The 9,029-nt window shown below is 43.3% G+C and overlaps 1 long non-coding RNA gene across 2 annotated transcripts; it reads right to left on the bottom strand.

The window, feature by feature from the left end:
* On the bottom strand, positions 1-7,070 carry LOC108700057. 2 transcript variants are annotated; one of them, XR_005963861.1, is made up of 4 exons: positions 6,101-7,070; positions 3,719-3,787; positions 3,052-3,358; positions 1-1,536 (listed from the first exon to the last, which is right to left on the bottom strand). It is a non-coding gene; the product is annotated as an uncharacterized LOC108700057 (long non-coding RNA). The 2 variants fall into 2 exon arrangements; XR_001932934.2 differs by lacking the exon at positions 1-1,536 and having other exon boundaries at positions 2,966-3,358.
* Positions 7,071-9,029: the final 1,959 nt, after the last annotated feature.

Raw genomic sequence — 9,029 nt, 5'->3', positions numbered from 1 at the left:
ATGGATGTGTGTTTTTTATAAAAATGCAAAAAAAAGTTTAAAATGACGACAGATTCCCTTTAAAGAGGACAAAAAAAGTTTGGCATCGAGAAGCCTTGTGTACAAAACAAGAATATAATAACAATCAATATGATATACAAATGACACTTGTCAATAAATGACAATCTGGCCTGTTTGAAAATATCAACAATATGAGATTAGTGCTGGCAAGGGAATGTGATGGACAGCCATCAATACTTGTAAGTACCATACACCTGTGATTTGCTATTTAAGTAGCACAGGCTGGAAGAGGAAGTAGTGGTAGCAGGCATTATCGCATACTATGAGTGTTTGGTAGGCCATAGGTAGCCATCAATACTTGTAAGTGCAAAGTAATAACCAACGCTACCATACACCTGTGACTTGCTATTTAAGTAGCACAGGCTGGAGGAGGAGGAGGTAGTAGTAGCAGGCATTAGCACATATTATGAGTGCTGGGTAGCCAAAGTAGGTCATAGGTAGCCAACAATAGTTCATAGTGCAAAGCACAAGGTACACTTATTTTACTTTAAATTGTTGACAGTTGCATGAACATACAGTAGGCTATCGTTACATGAATGCACATAACATGTAAAACACATCCATACAGCGTTTGATATTGAGCATATGTTACCTTTGAAGCAACACTGCACTAGTGATAAATACACAATAAAAAGTGTAGTCATATGCTTGCAATGATTAGAATCAATCGACCCTTACATGTAACATTTTTTGGCCAAGAATGCTTTGGGCAACACTGCAGCATCACCATGGAAATATGTTAGAGCAAATGCACTTTTAGATGTTTGTAAGTGCTTTTTCCAGATGTTTTTGCAAAGGGCGTCAATGGATGTTAGATATGGCACACCTTGGTGCTGATAACACCATGAGTATATTCATATGTTAGAGCAAATGCATTTAGATGTTTTTAAATGCTTTTCCAGATGTTTTTGGAAAGGGTGCCAATAGATGTTAAAATGGCACCTCTCAGTGACGAGACTGCAGCATGGTGTAAACAATGGGATGTGAAGTTTGGGAGTCATTGCTGGGTAACGGACAAAATCACAACTGAAGCGTAAATAGGGCAAAGTTGGGATAAAATGGACAAAGAGGCTAGTGTTAGTTGGAAAGTGACACAGACTGGAGCTAGAGATGTTTGTGCTTGTCCCGTGGGACAGGACCTTCTCCCCTTCCACACCCCCTTCCTCTCTGCTGTTGAGGAGCTTCAGGGGTGGGGATGGAGGGGGAGCGGGAGCAGCAGAAGGACCAGGGACTTGACCCTCAGCAGAGTCCTCTGGTCGGTAAGGCTGGGCTTGGACAACTGCCACGAGGTCCTGGATGCTCGAATGGATGGTAAGTGGTCACAAAGTTGGCTCCATAGCAGCCATAATTGCATCTACCTGCCCTGTTGGCCCGCAGTTCTCTCACCCAGTAGCCATTCTTTCTGCTGTGGTGGTCCCCCAATTGCTGCAGCTGGAGCAGTGGCAGCATCCACAGCAGCATCCACAGCAGCATGACCTACAAGAAAAATCAAATATAAATATAGATACATATATTGGACATGTGCATAACCCATAACAAACCAAAAGATGTAAAGGAAGTTGGCAAAGCTAAAATTCCAAGTTAGATTGGGAGTGGGTGTTTACATGTTTGGGGGGATGCCAAAATCATGACAATATTGGTGTGTAAATTTTAAGAATAATCTGTAGCTTACAAAAATTTCTGATTTTTTTTTTTTTTTTTTTTTTAGAAAAAAGGACTGGTGGTTGTTTTAAGGGGCATAAATCAACATAGATCAACATATAATCATTCAACATAATGTAGGATGGAGCACTGCTCCTCCTATCTAACCTGCCCTGGGACCCCCCTTCTCCCCTACGCTCATCCACCATGCTCCCATAGCTAACCTCCTCCAGGACCCCCCATCTCGCCTGTGCTTCTCCCCCCTGCTCCCCCTATCTAAGCTGCCCTGGGACCCCCATCTCTCCAACGCTCCTCTTCCCTGCTCCTCCTATCTAAGCTGCTCTGGGACCCCCTTTTCCCCTATGCTCCTCCCCCCCTGCTCTCCCTATCTAACCTGCCCTGGGACCCCCTTCTCCCCTATTCTCCTCTCCCCCCTGCTCCTGGACCCTCTCCCTGTGGCCTCCTCCTCTTCTTCCCCCCAGGTCCCCCTTCCTGTCACTGCCTAGCATGCCTCTCTCCATCCCTTTCTCCCCCTGCTGCAGGCACTGAGAGCCCACCTCTGGGCTGGAGATATATTCTCCCTCCCTCCTCCAGAAATGTTTTTGGTTTTATTTCTGAAAAATCTGCCTGCTCTTAGCTGAGCCTCCTCCACCTCGCTTGTCTAAATAGCAAGTGAGGAATCAGCACGAAAATGCACCTAAAATGGCCACTGGAGAACTTCCTGTGTCAAAAAAAAAATGGCACAAAGTAAGTGGGGCTTTAAAAACTCTAATCTAAAGTAATGTGTCGTGGGCAGGGAGAGCAGGAGAAGAGCTCGACCCACACCTGTCCGCGACCCGCGCATTTCGTACAGGGGTCGGGCCGCACCTACCCGAGGGTGCGGGTCGAGCTCTTCTCCTGCTCTCCCTGCCCACGACCTAGTACTGCTGGCTTCCGGCGGCAGAATTGATAGACTTCTACCTGCCCCGCCCCTTTTGTGACAGGGTGGGCGCGGGTCTATAAATAAAGGGGAGCAGCGGGCCCGGGTCGGATGCGGGATGCATCACTAGTGTGCACATAATATTCACAATTTTTTATTTTTGCCATATTTAAAAAGCTCTTATAGAAAAAATCTGCTCTGCGTGAAGTTTATAAATGAGCCCCAGTGTTATCTAGTGTCAGCTACTGCCAGTAATGGATAGCACACCCAACTTAAAAACAACAAATTAATTTATTATACAAGAAAAAAATCTAACAGAAAAAATAGTGTACAAAATAAAGACATAATGAGCCCAACGCGTTTCGACCTTAAGGGTCTTCATCAGGGGCACAAAAAATTAACAAAAATCAAAAAGGCAGAACGAGCCTTACTGTCTGTATCATTTTATAGTCCATGCTGAGTCCATACGATAGGAATCCGGCGTCTGACGTCACTTCCGCCCCTCTACTCGTGGGGGGTGAAGCAGCGTCACCTAGTATCCTGGTGGAACGCAAATGCGTTCCAATATAGCGTAAGTCCCACATCTAACATTTGAAGATGCGGATCATTCTCCTGACGTTATCTTAACTTAAGGAAATAGCCAAACGTCTCTTGAAAATCCAGTTGGATCAAGCAGGATCAAGCAGGATTATACAGAATGTAATGAATACTGTCAAATGTTATTCTTGAAGCAGTCCACTAGCAGAAAACAAACACAAATATCAATAATATATTCATAAACAATCAAGACCAACATCAAGTTATAGGAGTGCATAGCATTTCATTTTGACATCATTCGTGAATGTCACACTCTCTATTAACGTGGACCATATAAATCGTTAACACTGCTACGGACTCAAGGCTCATGAATCATATAGTTACCATTAAAGGACAGCTAACAAGAAAAGTGACTAGAAGGCCTATCAATGGGAGTGTTCTCATCAGAATATACTAGATAAAATATGAGACAACGAGAGAAAACAAAGAAAAAAAGGACAAGAAAAAAAAGAAAAAAAGAAAAACACGAAAAAAACCAAAAAAACGAAAATCTATACTTACTCGAAAGCAGGAGATCAAGGCATATGTAGAGGCTGAGCAAGAGAATCCATAAAAAACCTCTCATCTAGTCTGCAGAAAGCAAGATAAATTTAATATATCATTAAGCCCAGATGGAGTTACTGTGTTGAGACGAAATATCCATTCTGCCTCACGTCTTAATAATAGAGTGTTCTTATCAACACCCCCCATAGGCGAAGTTATCTGGTCAATACCCATTAGACGTAACGCTGATATATTATGATTGTGTTCCCTACAGTGTTGCACTAAAGGGGTAGATTCCTTTCCCAGCTTAATGACACTTTTATGCTTAATGAATCTGTCTTTCAGTTTTTGTATAGTCTTTCCAGTGTAATATAAGCCGCAAGGGCAAATAATAATTATATACTACAAACATTGATTGACATGTAATTCTATGCCTAATCTTATATCTCTGTAGTGTCTGTGGATGAGTAAAAGACGTACCTTGTACCATGCTGTTGCATACTGAACACAGGGCCGGTCTTACCAACTGCGGGGCCCAATTGGAATTATTTTGGCGGGGCCCCCTAGACAGAGTTTTGTTGTCTGGCAAAGGGTTCCAGGGTGGGTGGCAAATAGTCACTGCCTTTCCCTCTATCCCATAAGTGCTGCCAGTTGGGGACTGTGTTCCTTCTAATTGTTTTAGGTTATGTGCACTAAAAAATATTTTGAACATCTTTTAGCGACCACTGTACAGATGTGTGTGCAGAACCATGGATTATAAAAAAAAATACTCATTTTTATTTTTATGGAGTTCAAAAAAAAACCACACAGCACAGATATTGATTTTCACTGTATATGTAACCATTGAGTGCATTATTTAAAGAACTACCCTCAAACCTTCCTGTTGTAGGAAGAATAGTACAGGGGAATACCTATGCTGCCATAGTTTTATGGTATCTCTCTGTACAGACTATGAGCAAACTTAGGGGATTGTTCCTGCTGAATTGTGCTTAGTACAGGGGAATACCTATGCTGCCATAGTTTTATGGGATCTCTCTGTACAGACTATGAGCAAACGTAGGGGACTGTTCCTGCTGAATTGTGCTTAGTACAAGGAATAGCTATGCTGCCATAGTTTTATGGGATCTCTCTGTACAGACTATGAGCAAACTTAAGGTGGCCATACATGGATAGATCCGCTCGTTTGGCGATGTCGCCAAACGAGCGAATCTCCCTCCGATATGCCCACCTTGAGGTGGGCAATATCGGGCAGATCCGATCGTGGGCCCTAGGGCCCAATGATCGGATCCTAGCATTCGGTAAACGGGCGGTCGGATCGCGGGACCGCATCAACGAACAGATGCGGCTGCGATCCGACGGGATTTTCTGTCCCATCTCGATCGGGGAAGCCCGTCGGGGGCCCCCATACACGGGCCAATAAGCTGCCGACACAGTCTGTCGGCAGCTTTTATCGGCCCGAGTATGGCCACCTTTAGGGGACTGTTCCTGCTGAATTGTGCTTAGTACAGGGAATACCTATGCTGCCATTGTTTTATGGGATCTCTCTGTACAGACTATGAGCAAACTTAGGGGCTGTTCCTGCTGAATTGTGCTTAGTACAGGGAATACCTATGCTGCCATAGTTTAATGGGATCTCTTTGTACAGACTATAAGCAAACTTAGGGACTGTTCCTGCTGAATTGTGCTTAGTACAGGGAATACCTATGCTGCCATAGTTTTATGGGATCTTTTTGTACAGACTATGAGCAAACTTAGGGACTGTTCCTGCTGAATTGTGCTTAGTACAGGGAATACCTATGCTGCCATAGTTTTATGGGATCTTTTTGTACAGGCTATGAGCAAACTTAGGGGACTGTTCCTGTAGAATTTAGACCATGCCCACTTGAGAAACATTGAATACATAGATATCTAAGCAACTATTTTAAGTCTTTCATAGCACAAATCTAATCTTAGAAAAATCATTCTGAGAAAAAAGACACTGATGCAATTTTTATTTATAACTCCCAAAAACATTTAGCAGAAAGAACCTAGTTGCAATTCCATGTATAATACCTCAGAACTTAAAGCAGGATGAACACAGTGACATGTATCAAGTGACACAGAGGCAATTTCATGTATAAATACCCCCAGAATTCATAGCAAGGGGGCAAAACAGCACTTTTATGGACAAATGCCCCCAGAACTAAAAGCAGGGTGGTACAGAGCCAATACATGTCCAAATACCCCCAAAATGGAGAGCAAGGTGGCAAAGTGGCAATTTCATGGACAAATACCCCAAAACTCATAGCAAGGTTGAACAGTGACAAATTCATAGATAATACCCCCTGAACACAGTTATTTTTATATGACCTCAGAATGTGTATTAAAATAAATATCACATATCTAAGCTGAAGTTCTTACCAGCATCAGTTCTTCCTGCACTGACAGTTTGGGTGGGGGAAGAGGGATTTTAGCAAAGTAACTAGCCAACATGTGTTTCCAGAGCGTAGAGTGATAAAAATTCTTCCCCGTCCCTTCAGATAAGGACTCAATGTGTGGGGGCGGGAAGTTTAAATCACTGTAAGCGAGTTAGTAATTCGATCGCTGCAGCTCTTCCGTTCCTCTACTATTCTTACCACTTACTCTTGCCTGACGCAGCCAAGTCTGGAGACAGGAAGATCACATTCACAGGTAGGAGGGGCTTCACACAGCATGTGAAGTAACCAGAACGGAGCCAGCTGTACGGAAAGCATTTTGGGACATCTGTACAGCTGATCTGTCAAGCGCACAAGTGATCATTGTTGGGGACGAGGAAGTAAAAGCATTTCCTAGTTCCTCTTGCCTAGTTGCCATGGTGCGGAACTGCGGGGCCCCCACAGGCGCGGGGCCCGATTGGGCCCAATTGGTCCAATCGGCCTAAAACCGGCACTGACTGAACAATTAAAACACCTGTAATTGCCCGGTTGTGGATTGCTCAAGAAATGAGGAGATGTGTAATGTAATTTGTTATTTGCCTTCACCAAATGGTCTTTCAAATTTTTTCCTCTTTTGTATGCAACATGGGCCCCTCCTGACACGAAGTGCCTAAAATAGCATCTGTCTGCAAATGATGCCAAGTTAGTGGAGTCTGTCCTTTCTACATTTGTTTTTACCTTTGTAAATGCTTGATCAATCACCTCAGGAGTGTAGCCACGCTCCCGAAATCTGTCAGCCATAGATTGTATGGAGGAGTCTAACTCACTTATCTAGTGTCAGCCTCAGGGGTCCCCCACACCATCCCCCAGGCCCCCCAGCCACAAACAATGTGCCACCAACATCACCAACCCCTCCCCCACGTGCGCATGACTGCGTGCATGCATTTTATTGCTACGGCAGCATGACTGGAGAGGGAGTGCAGGAGAGGATCTGGGACAGCGGGGTCCCGAAAGAGCCGGGTTTTTCCCGGTGTCCTGCCAGCTGAGTCCAACCCTGGTGTTATCCACTTGTGCTAGAAAAGGGGAAGTTCACCTTTAATTCTAGATAGGAATATTCTGAGGAAATTTGCAACTTAATTTTTTTGTAGTTTTTAAATGATTTAGCTTTTGTTGTTTAGAAGCTCTCCAACTTAGAATATCAGCCGCTTCAATTTACCACAGCAACCAGAAAGTGGTTTGTGCAACAGACTGAAAGATGAATAGGTGAGGGCCTGAATAAAAAGATAAGCAATACAGAAGTAATAGTAACAATAAAATTGTAGCCTCACAGAGTGATCAAAGAAAATTATTCATGTAATATTTTCTATTTGTTGCCTCCATCATGTTTTATTATCTTTCTTTATTGTTGCAGTGATCTTTTCCAAACAGGTTCTTGCTCCCTTGCATGTCATACTCACATTGCAACTTTCCCATCACAGTCACACGAGCACACAAAATGAAAAAAAAAACCCTGATCCACCCATTGCTTGCCCTGAAAGAAACAAACAGAATGAAAGAACCCTGATTTGCCCATTTCTTGCTCTGAAAGAAACAAACAGAATGAAAATTGGATCAAAAAATGGAAAAAAAAGGAGGTGTGGGATATGGAATACAGATATGAATAGTTTTAAGGAGAAGTAAATTCATAATTATAATTGTATTCGTGATTGTAATCACTTACCTGATAACACAGGCCGGTGCTTCCTTTAGCAGAAAACTGCTCAATCCTGGGGTCCTTCCCAGGGCTAACACATGAACAGCAGAGTGAAAAAGTTGGATTTTTTTAAAGTTCAGCTTTTCACTATCCATGCACACCTGTGGGCAGTTTTTTTGATGATAGGAGCCCAGGATATCAGATCAGGTAAGTGAATACAATCACCGAGCGATACCTACATTTTGTCACCCCCCCAGTGATTGTTGGCTTTAACTTCTCCATTAAATATAATTTTTACATACTTTCAAAAAACATGTGTCTGAAATAGTAGCAAGAAAAAAAAGTTGGTGCTGCCATTTCACAAGCTGATTAATACTGCCAAGGCTGTGAGGCTGGTAATACTTGGGTTCTGAGAACATAGTCTAAAGATCTTACCCATCAAAGACAACCAATTAAGTGTCAGGTCCACACACAAGGGAACATTGACCTGAAGTCCTCTCTCTTCTTCCAAACTTTCATACATAAAGCAAAGGCAGCGAATTACATCCAGCACCTCCAGGTAATGTTCCGGTGATTGCAGAGTATCACAGTTAAATATCTTAAACAGGAGTGGGTGAGTGACCAGATCCACTAAAAGGAAAACCAGGGATGCATACATAGATCAGACATAGGGGCCAATTTACTTACCTCCGAAGTTGCGCCATCGTTGACTTCGCCACACTTCGCCAGGCGTTGATTCACCAGAGCTGCGCAAATTCACGAAGATCCGAAGTTGTGCACAAGTTACCGATCGTTTGGGAAGTCGCACTAGTAATGTTACGATCAGCGGTTTGAAGTTATGCTAGCGATCGGAAATTTGCATACGGCATGCAGTTAAAGTACAATGTCCGTATATACAGCAGAAAACACATTACACTACACAAGGCCAGGGAACCTTAATAAATGTATTCTAATGCCCTATACATGTGCCCACAGAATCAAATTTTTCACGAAACCGCTGCAAAAATTTCCCTCAGGGCTCGTTTAGCCGCACGACAAGGCGTAACGCCAAGGGCACGAGTCAAAAAAAAAAGGACGCGTGACAAATGGAACGTCAGCCACAGCAGCCAATTAGATGTGAGCCATCCCACTGTATATAAAGGGAGGTGCAGAGGCGGCCATTATTCGTGGCGTTTTTGGTAGAGGTTAGAGAGAGCAGGATAGTGAGAGATTTGTGTTTGATTTAGCTATAGGAGTTTGTGTA

Source organism: Xenopus laevis, chromosome 8S (genome assembly GCF_017654675.1).
Source record: "Xenopus laevis strain J_2021 chromosome 8S, Xenopus_laevis_v10.1, whole genome shotgun sequence".
In the NCBI taxonomy this organism is placed as follows: Eukaryota; Metazoa; Chordata; class Amphibia; order Anura; family Pipidae; genus Xenopus; species Xenopus laevis.
This window is presented reverse-complemented; position numbering and strand designations above follow the sequence as displayed.